Genomic DNA, 25,025 nt, shown 5'->3' on the forward strand with positions numbered 1-25,025 from the left:
CCTTTTCTGCATGGAGCGTGCATTCACAGTGCAGCTCCATTTATTGAACGGCTATTGTTTGCTTAAATAAACTGTCAACCATAGCACTGCATTTTCCTGTGCCTTGGTTGACAATATATTTAAGTAAAATATCTTGCCACGCAGGTCCCTGTATGCAGCTAAAAGGGACCTGCGCCCAAAGCGCTGCGCCAGAATGTCTGGCTTCAGCCTTTCCACTCCTCCTCCAGCCCGACAAGCAGGTACAGCTCCCCCTACTGGCTTACTGTCAGGTCCAACTCCCACAACAGACACTATCAAGCCAGGGCAGGGATTACTACGACAAATAGGGCCAAGTGCATTCTGGGATTGTTCCAAACCCTATGCATCAAGATCGAAAACCACACTAGGCTTATCCATCTGGTGGAGGGGTAAGCAATGTCAGGCGAATTCCAAGAGAGTGCAGGGATAAGGTGGTGGTGATTAAATATTTCAACATGTTCTTGCCCCTACTGGAAGAAGGGGAAGAGAAGGGGAATTATCAGTGAAACCCGGGTTGACCCACAGAAGAAGCCTCCTCAGTGTGCCTTACCATGCACTATACATAATTGGAGGAATTGTCTGGGGTCCATGGCCACTATTCTGTGGGAACAAGCACCCAACCTGATGGAGGAGCTGTGGTAATATCAAGAGGTGCTTCAACACTTGCACAATAGTACCAGAATGATGAGTGGTGTTTTTATGATCAGGGCTTTGGTCAACACCAGGGGGTGTACCCTTCCCACCAGTGTCATAAAGTGCAGAATGACTTGTGGCTGTAGGTGGTGGAAATACTGCCCATTTGGGCCCTCTATGTCCTGCCACACAAGTAGCAGAGGTAAGGAGGTTAAGGAAAGGAGTGACGGTTTTAGAAAAAAGGGATCTTCTGGAAGTTTGATTCCAGGATGTGTTTCGAGGGGGAAACCTGCATATTCGTACACACATGCAGCGACTGCGGGAGGTCTTACCACAGACAGAGCTGCAGAACTCCCACCAGGGGCAGGAAACAGTGGGGAGGCAGGCCCAGTGTCAGTCCAGCTACACAGTGTGGGGTCAACACAGAGTCTTCCACCATCCCCAGAAAACCCACTCAGAACATTGAGGAAGTAACAAGATATACATAGCTAGTGCAGCAGGTTGAAGCTCAGCAGCAACCCACAATAGTAAAGTTGCTAAAATGAAGTGAGTCCATGGAGATGTACCAGGAGCAGAATTCAGGGGAGTTTTTGTTGAAAGATTTGTAAAGGGGGCCAGAAATGGAGGCGGATAATCTCCAATCAGCAATCAGCAAGCAAGTGCCAAGCAGTGGTGAGGCATGTGGAGAAGGGAAGGCAGCTGGAGAGGATTGCGGGTCCTTTCTCTGACCCTCCTGTTCAGATTTATCTGTCACCTCTTGTACTCAGAAAGATACTCGGTCAGTGGTCATTTATGTAAAGAAGACTGCTCGGAGGTACACCTCCTTGGACCAGGCAGTGCAGAGGTTCAGAACTATGGGAAATGGGTGATGCTGGAGAAGTCAGACATCAAGTTGGCAATCGGGCCCCTGCCGGTGTATCCATAAATCTAAAGATTACTAGGGTGTTCCCTGGAGGAACAATGGGACTGGTACTATGATATGTGGCTGCCCATGGGCATTATATGCACTGTATGTGAAAGGTTCAGTTTTTTCCTAGAATGGTGCCTGTCTTTTTTGGCGATAGATTAGGGTATAGTAAACAAGGGTCCTGATTGTCAGAGAGCTAGCCTAAGGCCTTTCAGGTAGAAGTAAGAAAATGTCTGATTTGCAGCAAAGTGGCAGTGGGGCAGCTGCAGTCAGTAAATGGGCAGCTGAACTTTGTGGCTAGAGTAATTCCTATGGGCTGACTGTTCTCCAGAAGACTGGCTAGAGCTGCTGATGATCTTAAACACACAAAGCAGCTGTCAGGGACTCCTAGTGAGTTGATCTTTATCAGTAGTGAAGACCCATCTGTGGGGAACATTCCCCTTAAAACCACCACCACCAATAGTTAATGGAAGTGGAAGCAGAGGTTCTGACATCAAAGAAAGGGGCACATAAGAAAATATGGAGACCTGGTCAGTATTTTGATCCTGCTATAGCCAACAAAAAGAAAGAAAAGAATTTTGTCATCAGAAAGCTGGAGGAAAAGTTCAGTGCCAGCCCAACGGTTCTAAAGGAGCAGATAAAAAACATAAGGAACAACTACAACTCATGGCATCCGAAACCATAGAGAATCCATTGAGGATGTAGGGTGGAAGCATCTGAATAAATTAATAAGAACAAATGACTCTAAGAAACTTTGCTACTGGATAGGGAAAGCACAGCTAACCACAGGGGCACAAAGAGAAATTGTAACTGTAACTGAGGCCAGCTGGATAGAGGTAGATAGAGTTTATCAAAGGCTCATTTGATGGCCAAGATGGACCTGATTTGATACCCGCGAAACAACAAAACTCTAAAGTATGTGAGCAGATGGAAACAACAGACCTAGTGGCGAGAATCAAGAAATTAAAATCTTCAAGTGCCACGGGCCCCGACGGACTAAACAATATGATCCTGAAAAGTGACCCAGAGTTATGGGCCAGATTTTGTCAATCCGGGGTGATCCCGGACACGTGGAAAGAGGCCATCTTGATTCCAGTGTTCAAAAAAGGCAACAGGGAAAGGCCCGAAAACTATTGTCTTCTAGCCATGGTAGACTGCAGTAGTAAGGTGTTAGCCAACATTCTGTTAGAACTACTCACGGCATGGACAATAGAAAAGGGCATTTTAACGTACCATCAAACGGGGTTCAGAAAAGGGTTTTCAACAACTCACCCCATCTGCACCCTGTTAACCCTGATATCCGATCTGGACGTAAAACCTGAGATGGCACTGTACGCATGTTTCGTGGATTACACGGCCGCGTTTGCCAGTGTAGACTGGGATAAATTATGGTCCATGCTTGAAGAGTGGGAGATAGAGCCTTCCCTGCTATACTTCATAAAAGCCCTCTACGGGGACACGACAGTGAGAATTAGGTTGTCTCAGGAAGGGACCCTTTCGGAAAGTATCCCTACCCGGAGTGGGCTGAAACAGGGTTGTGCATTAGCCCCTTTATTCTTCAACCTATACCTTTCCATGTTGGCGAGAAGACTGGGGGCAGCACACATCACCCCCCCCACACACCCCGAATATGGTAATAAAGGTCTGACGTGCATCGCATATGCGGACGATGTGGTGATTCTCGACAGAACCAAAGTCGGGCTGCAAAATTCTCTGACGACACTAAACTCATTCTCACAAGAGCTTTCCCTCAAGCCCAATTTCAGTAAAACTAAGATCATGATATTTGGGAACTCTAGCACTGCCAGTAAGAATAAACATTGGAGGCTGGGAGGAGAAAGAATCGACACCACCAACAGCTACCGCTACCTGGGAATTCACATCACAATAAAATCCATGGTGACCTCTATTCTAGAGGAAATGACAAAAAAAACCTGGGGGAAATGGCTAGCGCTAAAGAAAGCCATTGACGGACAAGGTGGCAGGAATGTAGAAGCTAAACTCCTAACCTACAAAATCTCAATAGTGCCAACAATCACCTATGCCCTATAAATGTTTCCTTGGAAATGGGTTGCGCCTATTGAGAAGCTGGAAGGCAAGATCTTGCGCTCAAGTTGAGACTTCCCCCTGGCACCCCTGTGCAGGCCGTTAGACTCGAGCTGGGCCTCGCATCCATTGGCATGCGCTGGTCACTGGCCTCATGTAACTTATGGGCCAAGATAAAGCTTGACTTAGCAGGTCCAGATAGCCTATATATTACCATCCTACATGCAAGGAGATATGAATCCAGCAAATGGTTCAGCGAACTCGAGGCTAGAAGTACAAACTACATGCACAAAATCGGCCTTACACAAACACCAAAGACCTGGTCAGAATATAACCTGGCCGAAATTCCTGAAAAGGCTAGGAAGAACGACATAGACTCCGCATTGACTCACCTCACCACCTTGAGCAAATACAGAGAATACGCCAAAGAGGCATTCGATAGAAGCAGCACCTGACTCTACCTAACCAGGAAGCGATACCCTAGAATGACTAGGTTTATTCTGTCACTAAGACTCCAAACCATCAAGGTGCTGGAAAACACGGGTGCATGGAGGGGTATCCCTCGAGAACAAAGGAGATGTAGACTATGCGGGAGACATCTTGAGACGACCAGACACCTCCTAACTCAATGTGAAGAATTGGAGGTAGAATACAAACTAGTGTAGAAAAATCACTGCAACCCTAGTCTGGATGTGTTCTGGAGTGAGCTGTTTGCTGGTAGGTCATCGGTTTTAAACCATGCAGCATTTCATGTATGGGAGTTAATTACAAAAAAACTAGCTGTAATAGAGGAAGAAAACTTACAGTGGCTCTAAGCCGGTTGCATCCGGGAAAATCTATGTATTAAACTGTTTTTAAATATGATCGAAATGTAAAATGAGATAACAAAATTGCTACTTGATTTTCATGTACGTATTTTAATATGACTGAAATCTAAAATGTTATAATAAAACATACTTGATTTTATATGCAAGTGTGAAAAAGATGCTAGTCATCTAATAACACACTATAAAAGGAATACAAAAAAAAACATCATGCAGATGACCAACTGTTCTGTACAAACTCTCCCAGAACAAACCTTCCCCAGTTCCCACTCTTCCGTGAAATAAGCACGTGTATACAATAAACCTAGGGTGCACCTACCCTGCAGGAACTCCGTAGATCAGGCAACCGACCGTAGCAACAAGCAACGGAAAAAGGCACTAACTACCCCAGGCGGCACAAGGGCGCAAGTGCCTAAATGTCCAGAATCTCGGAATTTGCACAGTCCGACGAAACAGACGGACATGCAGGGAGCTACCCGAACGGCACAGGGATGCTACTAAGGGTCAACTAATCCAGGGACAGGAAAAAGCCCCTATGCCAGCCTTCTCCAGAAAGGCAGCCCAAAAAACACTGGCACACAAGGAAGTTCCAATGCATTCCTGACTCCAAAATCCAATGTCCAAGAAACCAGGAAGGCAATCCAGAAGCGCCAACACCAAAGGGAATCCAAAAGCAAATGGAGTAAACAGCATTCCAAATCCAGTTCTGTAGCAAAGGTAAAGAACAGCAAAACCAAAGGGAAAACCAGAAGAGCATCCAAAAAACAAGCAGCAAGGTTGAAATTCCAGAAAGAAATGTTAGACTAACAGCAACAGCACACTCCGTGGAAACTTTGAAAAGCACTGAGTCAGAGATACCAATTTCTTTTAAGGGAAGAGCAGGCTTCCGGCAATCCGACTTTTTCCTGAGAGTGTGAAGATGTCATCACGGCTTCACATGACTGCTGTGCCGTTCAGGGAGTCTATTGGAATGGCGCGTCCCAATGCTCTGCTTCCTTTGCCACCATCTCCATGGCAACCACCACGCTCCTGACAAACGAGCCTTGGAGACCGGGGAACAAATCCCGACAATAGTTTACCAGGTTACCATGGGCAGGGAAGCAGGTTTTTATAGTTTGAGGCACCTTTCTGAAGCATTTTAACAGGGTCTCTGTGCAAAGAGGTGACAAAGTGAGCAGCTCTGCACTAGAACTACACAGACGCAGCAGGCAGCATTGTTTTTGGGGCAGTCTTGGAAAAGAGCTGGTACGCCATTGGGTGGCCAGAAGAGGGGCTTACCAGGAAGTTGGATAAAACCATCAATTTCATTGAGCTTTTCTTCATCTTGGTTGCAGTAAAGATCTGGGGGAAAGGAGAGGGGACCGGCCAGCATGGAGATTGTTTTGTATTCTGACAGCTGGTCCATCATCTGGGTTTTGATCAAGTAGTCAGCAAGGTGCTGTGAGGCGTCAGTAATGCAATGCAGACAACTGCTTGTATGTTTCTGAGAATTAAACATTTTATTAAAAGAAACAATGCAAATACATCCTTGCTGAACCTACTCTACCATTCAGTTCCCTACCTAATCTAAGAACTAAGGGAATCACTCCTACGAGAAAGAAACTGGCCCTCACACCAAACAACAAAATATATAAAGTAAATGAACAACAACATAAATGAATGAAAAATGTACAACCAGTACTTTGGATGACCTTCACCTGCCCTGGGTAAAACCCTTCCCCAGGATTTTTCAAAAGTCAATTTCCCCAAATGTTCAAAACCCTTCCCTAGGATTGTTCAAAAATCAATTTGCCCAAATGTTCAAACAGAAGAATAAAGTCTTGAACCAGTTTTTGTAAGTTCCAAATGAAACAAAAGTTCACCAAACATAAATCCACTGGTACCAGTTCTTCAGCTTCCAGTTGAAAAGATCCCTTTCCAAGTGCAGCCAAAGAAATAGCACCAGTAGTAATACTGGATGTTTTCCTTCCAGAATTACTTTGTTACAGTTCAGAAAATTCTACAAACGTTCATTACCTCTGCAGTACAGCTGGTATAATTGTTAGGATGCTTCTTCTTGGGTTTTTGTTCTCCTCCTAACAACCACCCTTCTACTACTGTTACATATTCCTTGGTTCCACAGTTTGTCACTACTTCAATCAACTTCAATGTGACATCTAGTCTTATACACAACCACAGTTAAGGTACTCCTACTTCAACTTCATATATGAGAATTGTTAGGCATTTTAAAGACAAGACACTTCGACCTCTACAGGTAGGCAAGGAACTCTTCTTTTCTATGTTCCAAGAAAAGGGCAGCCTCTTTTTGTCTTTTTAGTCTGCGTTACTGCCACAAGGATAAACTGCCTCTGCTTCCAGACTGACTTTCTCCCCACTTAAACAGACTCGGCATTACAGGTAATTTGTTTAATCTTCTTACAAGCACCCAGCTCCCTTCCCCAGCTTTATATACAACTTCTTGGTTCCAGTAGCTACCTTGAAGCTGTATAGCCACACTACTATTTTCAGATAACGATTTCTTACTTGTATCAGAGGACACTGGACCATTGACCAGTTCCCTGTTAGGTGAATTGCTTTAAACAGGGTTTTCTCACTATAGAAAAGGTTAGCTTCTTGGCTTGGGTAATGCACGTTCTCCTTATAAATACAAAAACTTCTGCTTTTAAAGAATATTCATTTTTAGTGTTACAAAGTTCAGTCTTCCAAGACCACTCTTTCAGGTAGATCTTCAACTTTAATTGTCTTTAAAGATTTGTATTACTGCATATAACGCTGAGATACTTTCCAATCCGGTCGGGAATCGTAATTGGTCACACGCGACCTTCCTTTGATGCCTTAACGTTGTCATGATCACATCCAGGGTACCTAGCCTAGATTCAGGAGTTCAGGCCAGGTGGGATTCTTGGTATAGATCAGTAGGCTTTAGGTCAGTGTTAGCTTGGCACACATGGACTTTTCACAAATCAGAGCGTTAAATAACCATATAAATCTATAGGACTTAATAGCACTCCAATACCCCTAAAATGGCCACCCTGTGGGTCATGGACAAGTTTCAGCAGAGAACTAGACATTGGACATTGAGGGCTACTTAAGCCCCGCCTCCGCAGTAACGCGCGCTTCGCGTTAAGTCCGCAGACAGCGGTGTAATGCTACCGGCGCTTCTGCTCACAGAACCTGCGAAATCAAAGAAAAGTAATATTAATAGATTGAAAATCTCACAGAATATCTATCGACCACAGACAAGAATTACCTGACCAAAGTTTCAGCAGCCGCAGTCTTCCAGTAGAAGAATTTTCTTCCGTCACAGTTCCTCTTCAGTCATCAGCCTCCATTTGCAGCCGCAGCAACATTCCAAGGTTTTTTCTCAGTTTCCGAAGACCTGCAATACAAACGTACCTTAGTTAAAAAACAAACGTTACAGAATTAAGAGGGAAGATACATTCCTACACACATTCTTACCTGAAGCTCCACAGAGTTTTTCCTCACGGTTGACAACCCCGCTTCCCATTAGGAGGTTGTAGTTTTTTCAGACAAGACAAACTTAAGCTGTTCGGTGTTTTTTCTTCCTGATTACGCGCACATACTTACCTCAGTCAAAACACATTGGGCCTCATTACGAGAATCGCAGTAAAAACCAAACTTTACCGGCCTGGAGGTAATACCACGTCCGGGTAGCATTGACGCGGCTAACATCAGCCGACTACGAGAATGCACGCATGTGTGTAGCGGCATGCCGGTATCGTCTGTACCGGCACGGCGGAAATGAACCCAAAATCCCTGTTAGCGGCATCATGGAAAGCGCTGACACCTCCACCGCCTTCGTCCACCCCTAAATAACAGGCCCGGCAATAACGGGCCCGGCAATACCGGAACCAGAAGTAACGTTATCACGCCGGAACAGGAAATGGCACGGCAGCCATCTTAAAAAACACAATCCATTGCAATCCTGTAGATACAGTACCGGTAGCCTCACACCACCAGCTACATCTGCACCCACACCTCCGGCACTATGCCAAAGGCCATAAAAAAGGTGCATCCCGCCAGAGTCAGGAGAGATTATCAGAGGATGAATTAAACATGCTGGCCGACACACTGGCAGAGAATGCAGACGTGGTCTTTGCCTCAGACCTCAAGAGAGCTGCACAGCTGAAGAAGAAAGAGGTATGGGAGCTACTGGCCCAGAAGGTCAGTGCGGTTGACACCACCTCCCGCACCGTAAAAGACATAAAAAAAAACTGGGATGACCTGCGCCTCCGTATGCGCAATATATTGTCAGCTAATCGGAGCCAGGTCGAAATCACCAATAAAACTCACCCGATGGGAAGAGACTTGTGCCAGCACCATTGGAATGGAGTCCATAGAGGCAGTGGGAGGTATGGAACGTGGAGCGTCGTCATCGGCAGATGGGGGTGAGTGTCCAAACAAAACTGTAACGCTCACCTGATATCCCCGGGGGCGTCTGGAAGGCTCTGGGATCTGGAAACCTGGATACGTAGTTGCCCAGAACGGAATAACGAATCTGCAATCACGAAAGGGAGGATTTGTGATAACTGTCTCTAATGGGTGAATCTCCCACCTCCCTCTGACCGATCCCTCTCCCACTGAGTCTTTCTCACCTTTATTGTTTGTAGGGTGAGCTATCCGTCCTGCGTCTGGTGCAGGGGCTCTTGGTGTTTGTTGGCGATCTGCCCAAGTTACTTCACTGATGCAGTGCGCCTTTCTTCGGGTCCAGGCCTGCTGTGACCCCGACTCTGCTGGTAGGCAGGTAGGTTTGTTAATTGTAAGTCTTAGTTCTGTTTTATGGTGGAAATCCCCTTAATGTCTTGATCGTCTTCTTTTAGGTGCGAAGGTTTGATGCTGTTGTGCTGGATGAAGAAGCACATTCTAAGGTAAGGGAAAGCGCAGAGCGCAGTGTTCTTTATTGTCTTTTTGAAGCTAACCTGTGTTCTCTTCTTCTCCTCACAGGCTGCTGCAGTGCTACGAGTGGACGAGAGCACAATGAAAACTGACCCCAGGGATCCGTTAAGGTAAGTTAAGCGCTATGCGGGCGTTAAATGTTGAAAGCGAACCTGATTATTTCTCCTTTTCTCTTGCAGGGTGTTGCTGTGGAGTTCCGGATGGAAGCGATATGTAGCGCGATGGAATTCAGGTAAGAATGATGGAATTCGATGTTTTGGAAGCGTGCGTGTTCTAATATTGTTTTTCCCTTTCTTGCTTTGCAGGTCGCAGTGTTCGAACGGGAGCTGTGGCTGCGGGATGCTGGAATTCCTCAAGGTAGTACTCACAGGTGATGTTTCTTCTTCTCTCAGTTTCCACAGGATGCGGCCCGGTTGAGATGCTGATCGTAGGATGGTGTATTCACAGGTAGGACAAGTAATCTAGTTCTTGTTCTTGCAGGATTACAGGAAGATGCTGAAGACCAGGAGCTGGACACGTTGAGCGTCAGGCTGCTAGTTGCAGAATAACGCAAAGCGTGTTCTGCAGTCTGTGTGTGGTTTATATAGGCAATGTAAAGTAGTACCAGGTAAAGTAGTTCCAGGCCCAGCCACACCCAAAACACTAGACCACATGGCTTGGTTCATAAGAACTGAGCTATGTGGTTGCTTCCATGTTGGATTTAAAGACCCATGTACATAAATGAAAGCAAGCCTGGTAAGTCTCTCCTTACAGCATAAGAGCCTGGTGCCAAAGGTGCCAGGACAGGCTCCAGGAGCCTTTTTGTAGAAGTTTTAAGGCCATTAGGGTTCTGGTGGGTACCTGCTTGTGGCACAGCTTGTGACCCATAACAGTGGTCATGACAAAAACACTGTAATGCAAAGTATGATGATGGTCCACCAATGTGACTGTGACATGAGCCAATGCATGGGCCATCACACACACATGGACACATCCCTGCCTAGATGCTGTCCCCAGCACCGTCACATTCACATGCATGCAGTATGCCAATGCCATACCTGAGACATACCCCACAAACAATGGAAACGGCATGTGTCACACTGCACGCAGTCCACAACACAAAGGCATGTCGCACAGCATACACCACCTCACACGTGTGAACCAGACGTATGTCTGAATAACCCCACCACATGGCAAGCAACCTGTATGCCACAACTGTAAGACAGCAAATCATCAAATGTGTACAACTGCACTAATACCATTGTATGCATGATGCATGTACAACCATCACTGATGCCGTCCCTCTTTCGGTCCCCCACAGGCCCTGATACTGACAGCGATGCACAGGACTCTGCTGCACAGGCCACCACTCCATCGAAGAGGGCCAGAGCCAGGGAAGACAGCAACAGGCCTTCCACGTCCAAGGGCGCAGGCAAGGCAGGCACATCAGCCACCGAGGGGGGCAAAGGCAACACAGGATGGCAAGGAACAGGGGTGTCAAAGGACAGCCGCTATACCAACAGTGCCAACACCCGTGGAATCCACTGCAGTTGAGCCAGTGGCAGATGGGATCCTGTCTGCTGCTAACAGCTCGGTAGGGGAGGCAGCTGCCACAGCGCCCCAGAGTGGGGATGAAGAACAATCCCAAGGCGAGGTATGTGTCCCTGAGGAGGACAACCGCTCAATGGAAGTTGGTGGCACACCCAGCCCCGCCCAAACACCCTAGTACACCCCAATAAGCTCACCCAATGGCACCACGCACGTCCAGTCTGGAGGAGAGGCAGAACCAGAGGTCTGGAGCCCCACAGAGGACCCACCTGAATTGGGCCCCTTGCCAGATGTACCATCCACCTCCACAGGGGTCCGGGCGGGGAGTTGAGAATGGCACAAATGGAGGGGCACCAGCAGGAGCTAACCAGGCTTGTAAAACAATACGTCTCGGATGGTGACCTGACAATGAAGGAGGCCCAAGAGAACACTGCAGCCATGTAAGGGGCATTTGAGACTAGCACCTTATGCATCTGTGAGGAGCTGTCGGCAGTGAGGCAGGTCATTGCCAGGATTGCAGATGCTTTGGAGGCTCAATGTCCTGCCCCGACAATGGAGCATGCGGCCACGGGGTCATCGTCCAGCTCCCCACAGACAAGCCCCCTGCTCAGGTCTGTGCCACCATGCAGCGCCCCGACATGCCGCCCCCAGAGTCCGACAGAGGACAGAAGTAGCCGGGTCAGCCTGCATGTACAGACTTATGCAGACTCAAGTAGCATACCATTGCACACCATGTGTGGGGGAGTTGTGGGGGGAGGGGGAGGAAGTTTGGGGGAGGGGGAGTTGTGGGGGGAGGCGGCGGGGGGTGTGGGGGATTTGTGGGGGGAGGTGGTTTGTGGGGGAGTTGTGGGGGAAGGGAGAGGGGTTTCGGGGGGGTGTGTGAGGTGGAGGGTCAGAGCACTTATTACTTATTTCCTGTTTAATACACCTGTTGTGTACCAAAAAATCACATGACTGGACATTCCTTATTGTGTATGTGTGCTTTATTGGTTTACAGTGCATAGTGACCATGTACCCCCACACCCAGTGCCCTGAGTCCCACATTCATGGCACCCTCTGCATCCATGTGTCTTAGAAATATTGGCCTATCACAGACTGGCACACAGCACGTCCCTCCTCTGCATCGCCACCTGGATGATGTGCAACCCCATCTTCTTCATCATCACCTGGTGGTTGCTGATCAATGTCAGGAGGCAGAGGCACGTTCCGTCTAATGCACATGCTGTGCAGCATGACACATGCCATGATGATCTTGGCCACCTTCTCATGGCCGTACAGGAATGCCCCACCCAGCGCACTGACATGCCGCCCCCGGAGTCCGACAGAGGACAGAAGTAGCAGGGTCAGCCTGCATGTGCAGACTTATGCAGACTCAAGTAGCATACCATTGCACACCATGTGTGGGGGAGTTGTGGGGGGAGGGGGATGGGGCTTGGGGGGGTGTGGGGGAGTTGAGGGGGGAGGCAAGAGGGGGTGTGTGGGGGAGTTGTGGGGGGAGGCGGAGGAGGGTGTGGGGAATTTGTGGGGGGAGGGGGAGGTGGTTTGTGGGGGAGTTGTGGGGGAAGGGGGAGAGGTTTTGGGGGTTTGTGTGAGGTGGAGGGTCAGAGCACTTATTACTTATTTCCTGTTTAATACACCCATTGTGTACCAAATAAATCACATGACTGGACATTCCTTATTGTGTATGTGTGCTTTATTGGTTTACAGTGCATAGTGACCATGTACCCCACACCCAGTGCCCTGAGTCCCACATTCATGGCACCCTCTGCATCCATGTGTCTTAGAAATATTGGCCTATCACAGACTGGCACACAGCACGTCCCTCCTCTGCATCGCCACCTGGATGATATGCAACCACATCTTCTTCATCATCCTGGTGGTTGCTGATCAATGTCAGGGGGCAGAGGCACGTTCCGTCGGATGCACATGTTGTGCAGCATGACACATTCCATGATGATCTTGGCCACCTTCTCATGGCCGTACAGGAATGTCCCATCCGACCTGCTGAGGCAGCGAAAACGTGCCTTCAACAGCCCAAAGTTCTGCTTGATCACCACACGGGTACAGGTATGGGCACGATTGTTTTCCTCTTCATGCCTGTTCTGCGGGTTCCGGACAGGGCTGGGGAGCCACGGCTTCAAGGGATAGCCACCATCACCTGCATGGGTGCAAAATACGGTATGTGGAAGTCAATTCCTAAAATGACACCTGTACTTATCACACATGCCTGCAGATATTTGTTGTTCACATGCACATGTCCCTGGATGTATGCACATATTTCAACTTGCCACAATGTGTTCTGTCCCATGGTCTACAGGTGTGGGTTGCGTCGTCCAGATGATGCAGGGTGTCCACTCCCTTGCAGGTGTTCATGCACTGTGGATGCATACCGCGGTGTTTGTAATCATTAATGTGATGTGTATTGATTAGTATGATTATTTTTTTACTAGCAGCATTGGCACAAGTCTCATCATGATTTCTCATTCAGCGCTTATTATTCCCATGGTCACATGCAGCACTACTGTGGTTGTGGCCCAGTGACAAGCAGTGTATTCCCTTGGTGGGATTGATTTGTGCGCAATCATGGATGCATGTCCTGTGTTGTGTTTTGCTGCAGTCATTTACATTGTGCATACTCACAGCATGCTGGTGGATTGTGTTACAGAGGGGGAGGTCTGATGATGTGCAGTGGATGTGTTGTGGGCTGTGGGCTGGTTGCAAGTCAGGCATATTGTCATTGGTGCGCAGCTTCCATCATTACTATGGGGTTTGGGTGTCATGTTCAGTTTGGGATGCTTTGGGGCACAATATTTTGCAGTATGGACATTGTGCAGTCTCCACCCCAATCACACCAGGGTGGTGTGTGCATCTCTCCCCTCATTACACTGCCATGTGCCTGTCATGCAACTTACCAAGCAGCCAGGCACGTTGTCCAGCATGTCGCTCCATTTAGCATGGTAGCGTGGAGTTCCGCAGGACCATTGAGTCATGAGTTGATCCGGGATATCGGGCACAACAATGTGTGATGATCTTGCTGGAGTCACATACCATCTGTATATTGATGGAGTGGTATTGTTTACGATTGCGGTACACCACCTCCATGGCATGCGGGACCACCAATTCCACATGGGTGCAGTCAAGAGCATCGGTACAGTTTGGCATGCCTGCCAGTGCATGGAAGACAACTTTTGTGTCAAAGATCTCCTGGGCAGTCCGTGGTAGGGATATGTAGTCACTTGAGTGCTTCAGGAGGGAATCCAGCACTTGGTTCAGCATGCGTGAAAAAAAAGGTTGTGATATACCATGCATCTACCCCACTGTGTGCTGGTAGGTGCCTGTGGCCAGGAAGTGGAGCACAGACACTACCTTCAGTAGAGGGGGGTGTAACGCTCACCTGGTTCCCACGGAGGCGCGGCGTCGAAGGCGCAGAACTCTGAAGATGGAGAGGAAGGGCCCCTCTATTCTGGCTTCCCTGGCTCGTTGGATACCCTCCTGTGCGTGAAAAGGGAGTATTACCAACTGTGGACTTAGGGGCCGGGGTTCGGAGTGCCGGAGATATGGCGCCGACCCGAAGTGAAACAGTTCTGGATGAGCGCTCAGGTAATGTCTTTGCATTCGCTCATTCAATGTCTTTGTCTTTTTTCCCCATAGGGGCCGGGATCCGGAGATGCCAGGAAGCGGCAGGACCCGAAATGCAGTGGGAATAATCCAACAGGTAAGACTTAAAAGGAAACTGAGCTTTCCTTATTCCTTTTCTCCCTCTCACCTTTGTTCTTGTCTTTTTTCCTCTAGGCGCTGGGGCGTAGCTGAATCCGGAAGATCGCTGCTGAAGATGGAAGCGCCTTGCAAAGGTGGGTAAAATGCAGCGCTGCAGCGATCGAAACAAAATGCCTTTAAAATGATGTCTTCCTTTTCAGGGCCGTTGGAGAAATGACTCCGGGATGCAGATTTAGCAGGTAAGGGCTTTTCTTCTCCTATTCTCTTCCTTTCTCCCCTTGCAGGTGTTCCAGGGTGCTGGCAGGCGTGGCTGAAGTCAGGATGCAGGAGCTGACACGGTGAGCGTCCAGCTGCTAGGTGCAGAACAACGCGAAGCACGTGTGGCTGTTCGGGTGGGGTTTAAATAGCCTTGGAAGAAGTTCCTGGTATGTATCCTTCCACCAATCAGGTATGTATCCTTCTCCGACCACACCCGGGTGGTGAAGTAGTCCTACAGGTAAAGTAGTCCCATTCAGGCCTCAAGAGGGCCTGGATGAAGCAGCAAGGTCTGCATCAGGTAAGTGTGCACCCAAGCACTTAAACACATATCCTCTTCTATGAGCCTGGCGCCTAAGGCGCCAGGACTGGGGTCCGCTATGAGCCTGGCGCCTAAGGCGCCAGGACTGAGTCCAAAGGGCCCCGACTTGGGCCCGCTGAGACTTCCCTGGGGAAAATGATGTCTGCCTCTGGGGTTGCTGGGCCCGGCCTGGCTCCTTGGAGGTAGGCATCATGACAGTACCCCCCCTCAAGGCCCCTCCCAAGGTCTTTTCCTCCGGGGGTTTTGGTTTGTGCGGGAATCTTCGATGGAATCGTTGAATTAATCGTGTTGCGTGAACATAGTTACTGGGTTCCCAAGATCTTTCCTGAGGTCCATATCCTTTCCAATCAACAAGATAGAAGAGTTTCGACTTAACTATCTTGGAATCTAAAATGTCTTTCACTTCGAATTCTAATTCTCCATCAATTTGGACAGGGCCTGGGGGCTCAGACAGTCTGGTTCCAGGTTGTACTGGTTTTAGAAGAGATGTGTGAAAAACGGGATGAATCCGCATGTTGGATGGTAAATCGAGTTTAAAGGCCACTGGGTTGATAATAGCTTTGATGGGGTAAGGCCCAATGAATCTGGGATTAAAAGTTTGCTGACCCTTGAGGGGTAGATGTTTAGTTGCTAGCCATACCTGATCTCCTACTTGGTAAGGAGGAGTTTTACTTCGGTGCAAATCAGCGTTTTCTTTATACTTTTTCTTGGCTTGCTGTAAGTGGGTTGTAGCTTCTTTGAAGGCTTGGGTTATTGTGGAATGTAGGTGATTTACTGCAGGCATCTCCAGGGTCAGAGGTGGATCTAGGTCAGAGGTCCGAGGATGGTGACCATACAGGGTATAAAAAGGAGTCTGTCCGGTTCCAGAATGCACTGAATTGTTGTATGCATATTCTGCAATCCAAAGGATGTCTTTCCAATTTAACTCGGATTGGTGTAACATGCACCGCAGATATTGCTCGAGAGTCTGATTGGTTCTCTCGGTTTGTCCGTCGGTCTGGGGGTGGTGGCTGGTGGATAACCGCACGTCTATTTGTGCTAGTTGGCAACATTTCTTCCAAAAGTGGGAGATAAATTGACTTCCACGGTCTGAGACTAATATGGAAGGGAAACCATGTAACCGCACTATATTTTCCATAAATTCCTTGGCCAAGGTGGAAGCTGACGGCAATCCTTTTAAAGGGATAAAATGGGCCATTTTGGAGAATAGATCCACTATAACGAGAATCGTGTTGTAACCACCACAAGGAGGCAGGTCAGTTATAAAGTCCATTGACAAGGTGTGCCAAGGTGCTGGTGGAATGTCCAAAGGTTGAAGTAGGCCGGCTGGCCTTTTCTTTTGACTCTTATTTTGGGCACAGATTCCGCAAGACAACACAAATGACTTTATGTCTTTTCTCCAAGAAGGCCACCAGAAGTGGCGTTTGATCTTTTCTTCTGTTTTCGCGATACCGGGGTGTCCTTCCATTAATGATTCATGATGACGGTTAATGACAAGTTCCTGCAATTCTTTACTTGGCAGAAATAACCGCTCTTGGAAGTAGGGTAAATCATCCTTAACGGTGTAGTGAGGACCCTTTTGACTCCATTCCAGTAAGGCAGAAGAGTCAAAAAGCTGTTTTACTTGAGCTTGGATGTCCTCAATGGTTTGCAATGAAGTCAAGCCCAGAATTCTTTGTTCCGGTATGATTGGCACAGGTTCTAAACTCGAATTGGGTTCTTCCATGCCTATCCGGGATAAGGCATCTGCCTTACCATTCTTGCAGCCAGGGCGATAGGTAATTACAAAATCAAATTCCGCAAGGAATAAAGCCCATCGGAGTTATCGCGAAGATTGAGCTTTGGCCGTCTTTAAATACTGCAAATTTCTGTGGTCCGTAATTACGGTGATGGTGTGTCTTGCACCGAGAAGATAGTGACGCCAAGCCTTGAAAGCTGATTTAATAGCCAGTAGTTCTTTGTCGGTAATTGCGTAATTGAGTTCAGGTGGAGAGAATTTTCTGGACCAAAAGGCTACAGGGTGTAGTTGGTTAGTTTCTGGGTCTCTTTGCGACAGGACAGCTCCCATGGCCGAACTGGATGCATCGGTTTCCACGATGTAAGGGAGATCTGGGCGCGGGTGCTTCAATACAGGTGCAGAGGTGAATTTGGTTTTCAGGTCCTGAAAGGCTTGTTCAGCCTCAAGAGTCCATTCAAAGCGTTTATTTTTCTTTAGGAGAGCTGTGATGGGTTGAACAGTTCGAGAAAATTCCGGGATGAACCTTCGATAGAAATTGGCAAAGCCAAGCATGCTTTGCACTCCCTTCACAGAGCTAGGAGATGGCCATTTGAGAATGGCGTCCACTTTCCGCGAGTCCATTCGGATTCCTTGAGGTGTCAGGATGAATCCGAGAAACTCCACTTCTGTGGTATGAAAAACGCATTTTTCGAGCTTGGCAAATAATTTGTGCTGGCGCAATTTCTCAAGAACTGCCCTAACATGGTTTCTGTGATCAGATTCTGAGGAGGAATACACCAGGATGTCGTCAATATAAACAATGACACAAACATCGATAAGTTCCCGAAGAACATCATTCATGAAGTACTGAAAGGCGGCAGGTGCGTTGCACAAACCGAAGGGCATTACTTGATATTCGAAGAGCCCAAATTTGGTGCGGAATGCAGTCTTCCACTCGTCGCCCTCTTTTATACGTACCAGGTGGTAAGCTCCTCGGAGATCTAGCTTGGTGTACACACGAGCATCTTTTACTTGGTCGATAAGCTCAGGTATCAGGGGCAAAGGGTAACGATTCTTAATCGTTATCTGATTTAGGGCGCGGTAGTCAATACAGGCCCTAAGGTCTCCTTCCTTTTTAGGTACGAAGAACAAAGCGGAAGAGACTGGTGACTTTGATGGGTGAATGAAGCCATTGGCCAGGTATTGATCCAAATACTGGCGCAAATGCAGGTTCTCAGGTTCAGTAAGAGCATAAATCCTACTACAAGGTAGTTGTGCATTGGGTACCAAGTCGATTTGGCAATCGTAAGATCGATGGGGAGGTAAGGTGTTAGCCTGCTCTTTCTGAAAAACGTCTTGGAATTCTTGGTATTCAGATGGTAGCTGTACAGGGGTGGAAGTTACAGAGGCTAGACCCATAGCTGGATTCCTTGGGTAACAGGTTGGTTCACAATCAGGAAAAGTTATCTTCTTTGCTCGCCAGTCTATTCTCGGATTATGTGTTTCTAACCAAGGGATACCAAGAAGTACTTGAAATTGTGGGGCCTTGATCACATCAAACACGATTGCTTCCCGATGTCCGTCCTGACCCACCAGAGTGATTTCAACTGTGGAATGCGTTTCAGGCCCTGAGGCTATTTCGGTTCCATCAACTGTAGTAATTATATCTTGGGTTACTTTCGGGCGGAGAGGAAGCTTAATCCTGGAAGCCAATTCACGGTCTATGTAATTTCCAATACCTCCACTGTCTATGTATGCTTTTATAGCATGCAACTGCTGAGGCTGTTTTGGGTTCACAAGCACCATTGGCATGACAAAATGCGAGGTCAAAGAGTTTGTTTTCAAGCTCGGCAAGCGGACCCCTACGCTTGTCGGGCTAGGTCGTTTCCCGAACCAGGTGTCAATAACTCGTTATCAGTGGCTCCAACCACCTTCTTGGGTGGTTTAACTGGACAACTTTGAAGAAAGTGACCGGAAGTTCCGCAATACAGACAAAGTTGCATTTGTCGCCTTCTCTCTCGTTCCTTCTGAGTTAATGGTCCTTTAACACTGCCAATTTGCATAGGTTCGGAAACGTCAGTACTCTTGGAGTTAACGTGGGTCTTGATAGGTACTCTGGTTTCATACTTGAGCCGATCTGCTTTTCTATTTTGAAGTCTGTGATCAAGTTGAACCACTAAGTCTATGTAGTCTGCGCAGGCCTGGGGTGGATCTACTATCTGAGCTATAACATCTTTAAGCACTCCGCGCAGGCCTCGATGAAACAATGTGATCCTTTTATTTTCAGGCCATCCGGTTTCCACAACTAGTCTATTAAAGGTGGCGATATAGGACAAAAGATCCTGATTACCTTGTCGTAAGGATAGCAGTTCGTTGTCAAGGGCCTGTCCCTGCGAGTGTCGAGCGAACAATCTTTCCATGCTGGCCTGGAAGCCCTGGAAATCCCGGAGAATGGGATCATCCTGATTTACCAATGGAATAGACCAATCGGCAGCACAGCCACTGAGGTAAGATAGTACAAAGGCTACTTTGGTCTGATCGTTGGGGAAGGCCCCGGGCCTGCATAAAAAGTGTAAACGGCATTGGTTCATAAAAACGGCATATTTCTTGGGATCCCCCGCAAAACGTTCCGGCGGGGCCAAAGGCATGTGTCCAGGTAGATTGATTTGTACCGGGTTATTCGAACCCATTGTTGTAGAAATATCTCCGGAAACAGGTAAAGGAGTGTGCTCTGCCTGGCCCTGCAATAACCTTTTGGCCAGATCATCAGTTCTTTCCTTGGATAGGATTAGTTCCCTTCTGAGAGCATTAGTCTCCTGGCGGGCTGAGTGCACTTCTGCCCATAATTCCCCTAAAAGATGGGCCAGCTGATCTGTCTCAGAAGTCTCCATAGCGCCCAGGTGGGAAATTGTGGTAAGGCTTCGCGTTCTGTAACGCTCACCTGGTTCCCACGGAGGCGCGGCGTCGAAGGCGCAGAACTCTGAAGATGGACAGGAAGGGCCCCTCTATTCTGGCTTCCCTGGCATGTTGGATACCCTCCTGTGCGTGAAAAGGGAGTATTACCAACTGTGGAACAATGCTCAAGCCTCCCAACTCCCTTCCAACCCACCACGATACCTCCTCCACGATTCCCCGTGAAGCCTCACGTTAGGGTTTGGAAGGATGAGCTCTGCATCCTGCTTCTGATGCAGGGGCGCGTTGAAACCCAGTTACTTCACTGGATTGAGGATTGATGGGAGTTCAGGTAAGCTTGACTGTTCAGGTAAGGCGCTGTAAAAGTTCTGTTCAAAAGTTCAAGCTTAATAATAATGTTTGTTGTCTAATTGCAGCAAGCGCTAATGCTTATGTCTTTTTCCCCTTAGGGGCCGGGGTTCGGAGTGCCGGAGATATGGCGCCGACCCGAAGTGAAACAGTTCTGGATGAGCGCTCAGGTAATGTCTTTGCATTCGCTCATTCAATGTCTTTGTCTTTTTTCCCCATAGGGGCCGGGGTCCGGAGATGCCAGGAAGCGGCAGGACCCGAAATGCAGTGGGAATAATCCAACAGGTAAGACTTAAAAGGAAACTGAGCTTTCCTTATTCCTTTTCTCCCTCTCACCTTTGTTCTTGTCTTTTTTCCTCTAGGCGCTGGGGCGTAGCTGAATCCGGAAGATCGCTGCTGAAGATGGAAGCGCCTTGCAAAGGTGAGTAAAATGCAGCGCTGCAGCGATCGAAACAAAATGCCTTTAAAATGATGTCTTCCTTTTCAGGGCCGTTGGAGAAATGACTCCGGGATGCAGATTTAGCAGGTAAGGGCTTTTCTTCTCCTATTCTCTTCCTTTCTCCCCTTGCAGGTGTTCCAGGGTGCTGGCAGGCGTGACTGAAGTCAGGATGCAGGAGCTGACACGGTGAGCGTCCAGCTGCTAGGTGCAGAACAACGCGAAGCACGTGTGGCTGTTCGGGTGGGGTTTAAATAGCCTTGGAAGAAGTTCCTGGTATGTATCCTTCCACCAATCAGGTATGTATCCTTCCCCGACCACACCCGGGTGGTGAAGTAGTCCTACAGGTAAAGTAGTCCCATTCAGGCCTCAAGAGGGCCTGGATGAAGCAGCAAGGTCTGCATCAGGTAAGTGTGCACCCAAGCACTTAAACACATATCCTCTTCTATGAGCCTGGCGCCTAAGGCGCCAGGACTGGGGTCCGCTATGAGCCTGGCGCCTAAGGCGCCAGGACTGAGTCCAAAGGGCCCCGACTTGGGCCCGCTGAGACTTCCCTGGGGAAAATGATGTCTGCCTCTGGGGTTGCTGGGCCCGGCCTGGCTCCTTGGAGGTAGGCATCATGACAGTGGGATGGCGGTGCGTATTTCAATCAGGCTGACAATGTCGTTGTGTATCATGTCCACAATGGTGGTGATGGTGTCCCGGTCCAGGCGGTACAGGGTATGGATCTGCTCAGGGGTTAGGTTGAATGGACTGGCTCTGATGCGAGGGATTGGAGGCTGCCGACGTGGTACCACTGGCTGCACTGGTGGGATTGTTGGGCCTGTCTCACCCTCATTCTCCTCCTGGGTCTCCTCTGTGGTGCCTGTTGCTGTTGTTGCTGGTGTAGCAATGCAAGCATGTCCTCCAGCCCCAATATCGCAACTGCAAGTGGGATCATTTTGGTGTGGAAAGGGGTGTGGTGTGTGGGTGTGCTCCTTTTGTGCTGGGCCAGACTCCATTGCCTCCACCTGTGCTGCTTGTTGGCACCTGTAGCAGTTGGGAATACTGCACATTGCCGTTAACGGGTAATTTGCGATGCCGGTGATGCCGCCATCCCGGTATCCCTTATTACCGCATTTGTGATGCCGGTAGTTGCATGTCCACATGACTTGTGATGTGCTCCGGTTAGCGCCATCCCGGTATTGCCGGCCCAAAGGGCCACGTGCCCATGCGCATGCCGGTATGGGGGTGCACGGTCTCAGCGGTGGCGCTGATACTGGGTTGTCGACTCGTAATAGGCCGGAGCGGTATGCAGTGCCGGTATTCCCTTACCAGCATCGTTTTTCCATTACCGCATATCTCGAAATGAGGCCCATTGTCAGGAGACGGAAGACCCTGCCATGTTTTGCGCGCTTCATCCATAGCAAGCGCGCCAACTTACCTCAAGAAAAGGTTTTCATATTCTTTTATCTTTTACTTTAAACTCCGAACTTTTCTGTTAAAGACTTTTTCCTCCAAGAATCTTCAAAATGGAAGAAGAATCAATTAGTCAGTAAGAGCGATCTCTCCAACTTAGAAAAAATGTATTCCTCAAAGACATCAGTTTTTCTCTTTGGTTCTGTCAAGAGACTCATTTACATTTTATGACACTTGCCTCCAGAGGTTTCCAGAGTTCAACAGCACCTCAGTCTTCAGAACCTCAATGACAACGCTCCCCTGTGTGATAGCAGGATGGAGAGCTCCCTAAACACAAAACACAGGTGAGGAGAGTGTGGGTCTTAGAAATAAGGGATAGTTATTTCTGGGTGGAAGAAAGACATTGGCCCTCATTACGACCCTGGCGGAAATCGAAAAACGATGGCGGAAATGCAATACCGCCATCGAATAGCGCTCGGTGCGATTATGACCCGTCACCGTAAAGTACGATGCCATTAGCGACACCGTAGTGAACGCCAACGCTAACTGCACCAAGTACGCGCACGCGCACCATGGCAAACCGTAATTACCACCATGGCGCAACGGTACGCGAATTCTGACCCTAGCGGACATATACCTAACGCCATCAAGCATGGCGGAAAGTACCATTCCGCCATGGTGAGAAGTACGGCATCGCGAACCAACCGTAAAAGGCCCTACTGAGTGCCTGTACACCACTCCCTGGCCACATTGCACAACTCCTCGTAGGTGCAATGAAGTCACACAATGCAACCAGTGAAATGTACAAGTCACCCATGCATGCCAACGAACAAATGAATCTAGGGGCTCCAAGTACCTTGTGAGTGGCCATCCATATTTGCCATGGCACCATTGCCGTACTGATGCAGCACAGGCATGTGAAGGTTCAAGTCCAGCAACATGAACTGAAATATGAGACAAACAAAAACAGGCCCCCCCATCGACTGACACCAGTGTAAGGCAACATTCAAAGCAGTATCCTGAGTGAGACTGCACCAGCCCTGTACTCCTGCCAGTAAACAAACCAACCATCAGCATAAGCATGTACCACACAAGTTGGCAGAGTAACTGAGCAGCCAGGCTCATCTCAAGAGGGGCCAATGGGAGCTGCAGGGCACAGATGGCACGAATACAGAAGCTATTCCAATGGACATGACCTCAGTCTCCCTCCAAGAAACGCACGCAAACACAGGCACCTGTGACCAGCCATATCCTGATAATCACATCATTCCACCAATCCACCTGGCTGACCGGCATCTGTTACACAAAAGCTAATCCCCCGCCCCTGAGCATGACATCATTAAAACAGTCATAATGGTAGCCCCTATCCCTGACCACACTGGGCTTCATAGGCAAACGCGCCCAGTACAGTACCACGCAACTATACTCAGAAGCCGGAACCCAATGCAGATCTTCTCACAATACATCGCTCCACAAATAGGAATATGCTACATTACTTGCAAAGAAGAACGCTACACGGTCAATATCAGAATCAAAATTTAATGCACAACAAAATCACCAAGCCCATACAGCTATTAGGTCATGAACTCCAAAATATATTTCATTATTGTGGGCTGCATCCGCAATAAATGACCAGCTTCTTCTTGTGTGACGCCCTGTTCCTTCATGGTACACAGGGGCTACATTCACGTTCAAAAAGGCAACATGGAAGCGCCTAGAACCGCAGGGCCGTCCCATTAGGTAGGCACTAGTCCAGCTGAAAGGTCGATATGTTGCTCCTAGCCACTAGTACTGCGTAAGGGCATGTGGCCCATTGGCGATCGTCCCATAAGATCGTAATGGTGCTCCACTGATTAACACGAAGCAGCAGGTGTCGGGAGTAAAAGCCATCTGCAGGAGTGGCATACAGATGGCAGCGGCAAAAGGGGAGGAGATACCTGTCACCCAAATGAAATGAAAAAGAATAGTATGGGCATCAGAACTTCATTTGAATTACTCACTTCAATGATCACACTAAATCCACAGCCATATGCATGCTAGCCCACTCAAAAGGATTATTCCCACCCAAAAATCACTTGCGAATCATAACTAAAAAAATCGAGGTGAAAACACTATTACAAACGAGTGTTTGTGTGCATGCGTCTGTCAAAACAGAATCCATTAGATGGGATTAGTAACGTGCATAGACACAAGTGTTTGAAGGCGCGTCGAGACAGGGAGGGTTCAACAAGGGCAGATAGACGATGGTCCCCCTATGGCAGCTCTGCATCACATAGCGCAGGGGAGGTGGATAGATTCCAAAGAGCCCTGTACATGGCAAACTCTCCATTAAATCATCTGTCCATGCATCCATACATCATTCCCTCATCCCGGAATGAAAACGCCTGATTATTTACTCACATAACATGTGAAATTTCCATTGAGTCTGTGCGTAATGCAGTCTGCAAAATCCACTGTGCTCCAGGTCGGAATTCCAGTGTTGTGAAGTAACATGTATTTGGGAACGTCCTGCCTTATCGTCCACTACGCTATTGCGCATCCCATACTATTCATATCAATCATTGCATTCTCGCCATGGCCCCTGTCCCAAGGACATTAAACAATAGAACGTTATATTTGCAGTCAGACCTGTGGGCGTCTCCTCGCCGCTAGCTGAAAACCGAAAGCGCTGTCCTTCGAATTCCTCATTTGCAACATCACGTCGAAAAGGCATCTGTGACCGCTTGAAATCACAAATTCATCCATGTAGTGCGGCAGTGTGTGAAAATGGCAACTGGCTTCACTCACAAATGGGACGCCCCGCCCGTCAGTGAACCTCGGTACAGTGCTGCATGAGGGTCCACCGTTAATCGAGTACTACATTCCACTGACCCTTCACAAGTTTGTTCGCGACTGCAAAGATAGTATGTGAAACAATGGGACCATAGCAGAATGAACATATGAACCAATATTTCACTGCCATCGGGATTAAATACATGATTGTAATAGCAAGATGCCATGCGTCGAATTGCAGCGTTGTGTGCGGGACGTGCTCGCCCAAAGGGGAT

At 48.3% G+C, this 25,025-nt stretch overlaps 1 protein-coding gene across 1 annotated transcript in view; it reads left to right on the forward strand.

Annotated features, from left to right (window-relative positions):
• LOC138568974 (synaptonemal complex central element protein 1-like) overlaps positions 1 to 25,025 on the forward strand; it is a 347,522-nt gene that overhangs the window by 700 nt on the left and 321,797 nt on the right. The window lies entirely within an intron of this gene.

Source organism: Ambystoma mexicanum, chromosome 2q, assembly GCF_040938575.1.
Source record: "Ambystoma mexicanum isolate Mex_15411 chromosome 2q, UKY_AmexF1_1, whole genome shotgun sequence".
NCBI classification, from domain to species: Eukaryota; Metazoa; Chordata; class Amphibia; order Caudata; family Ambystomatidae; genus Ambystoma; species Ambystoma mexicanum.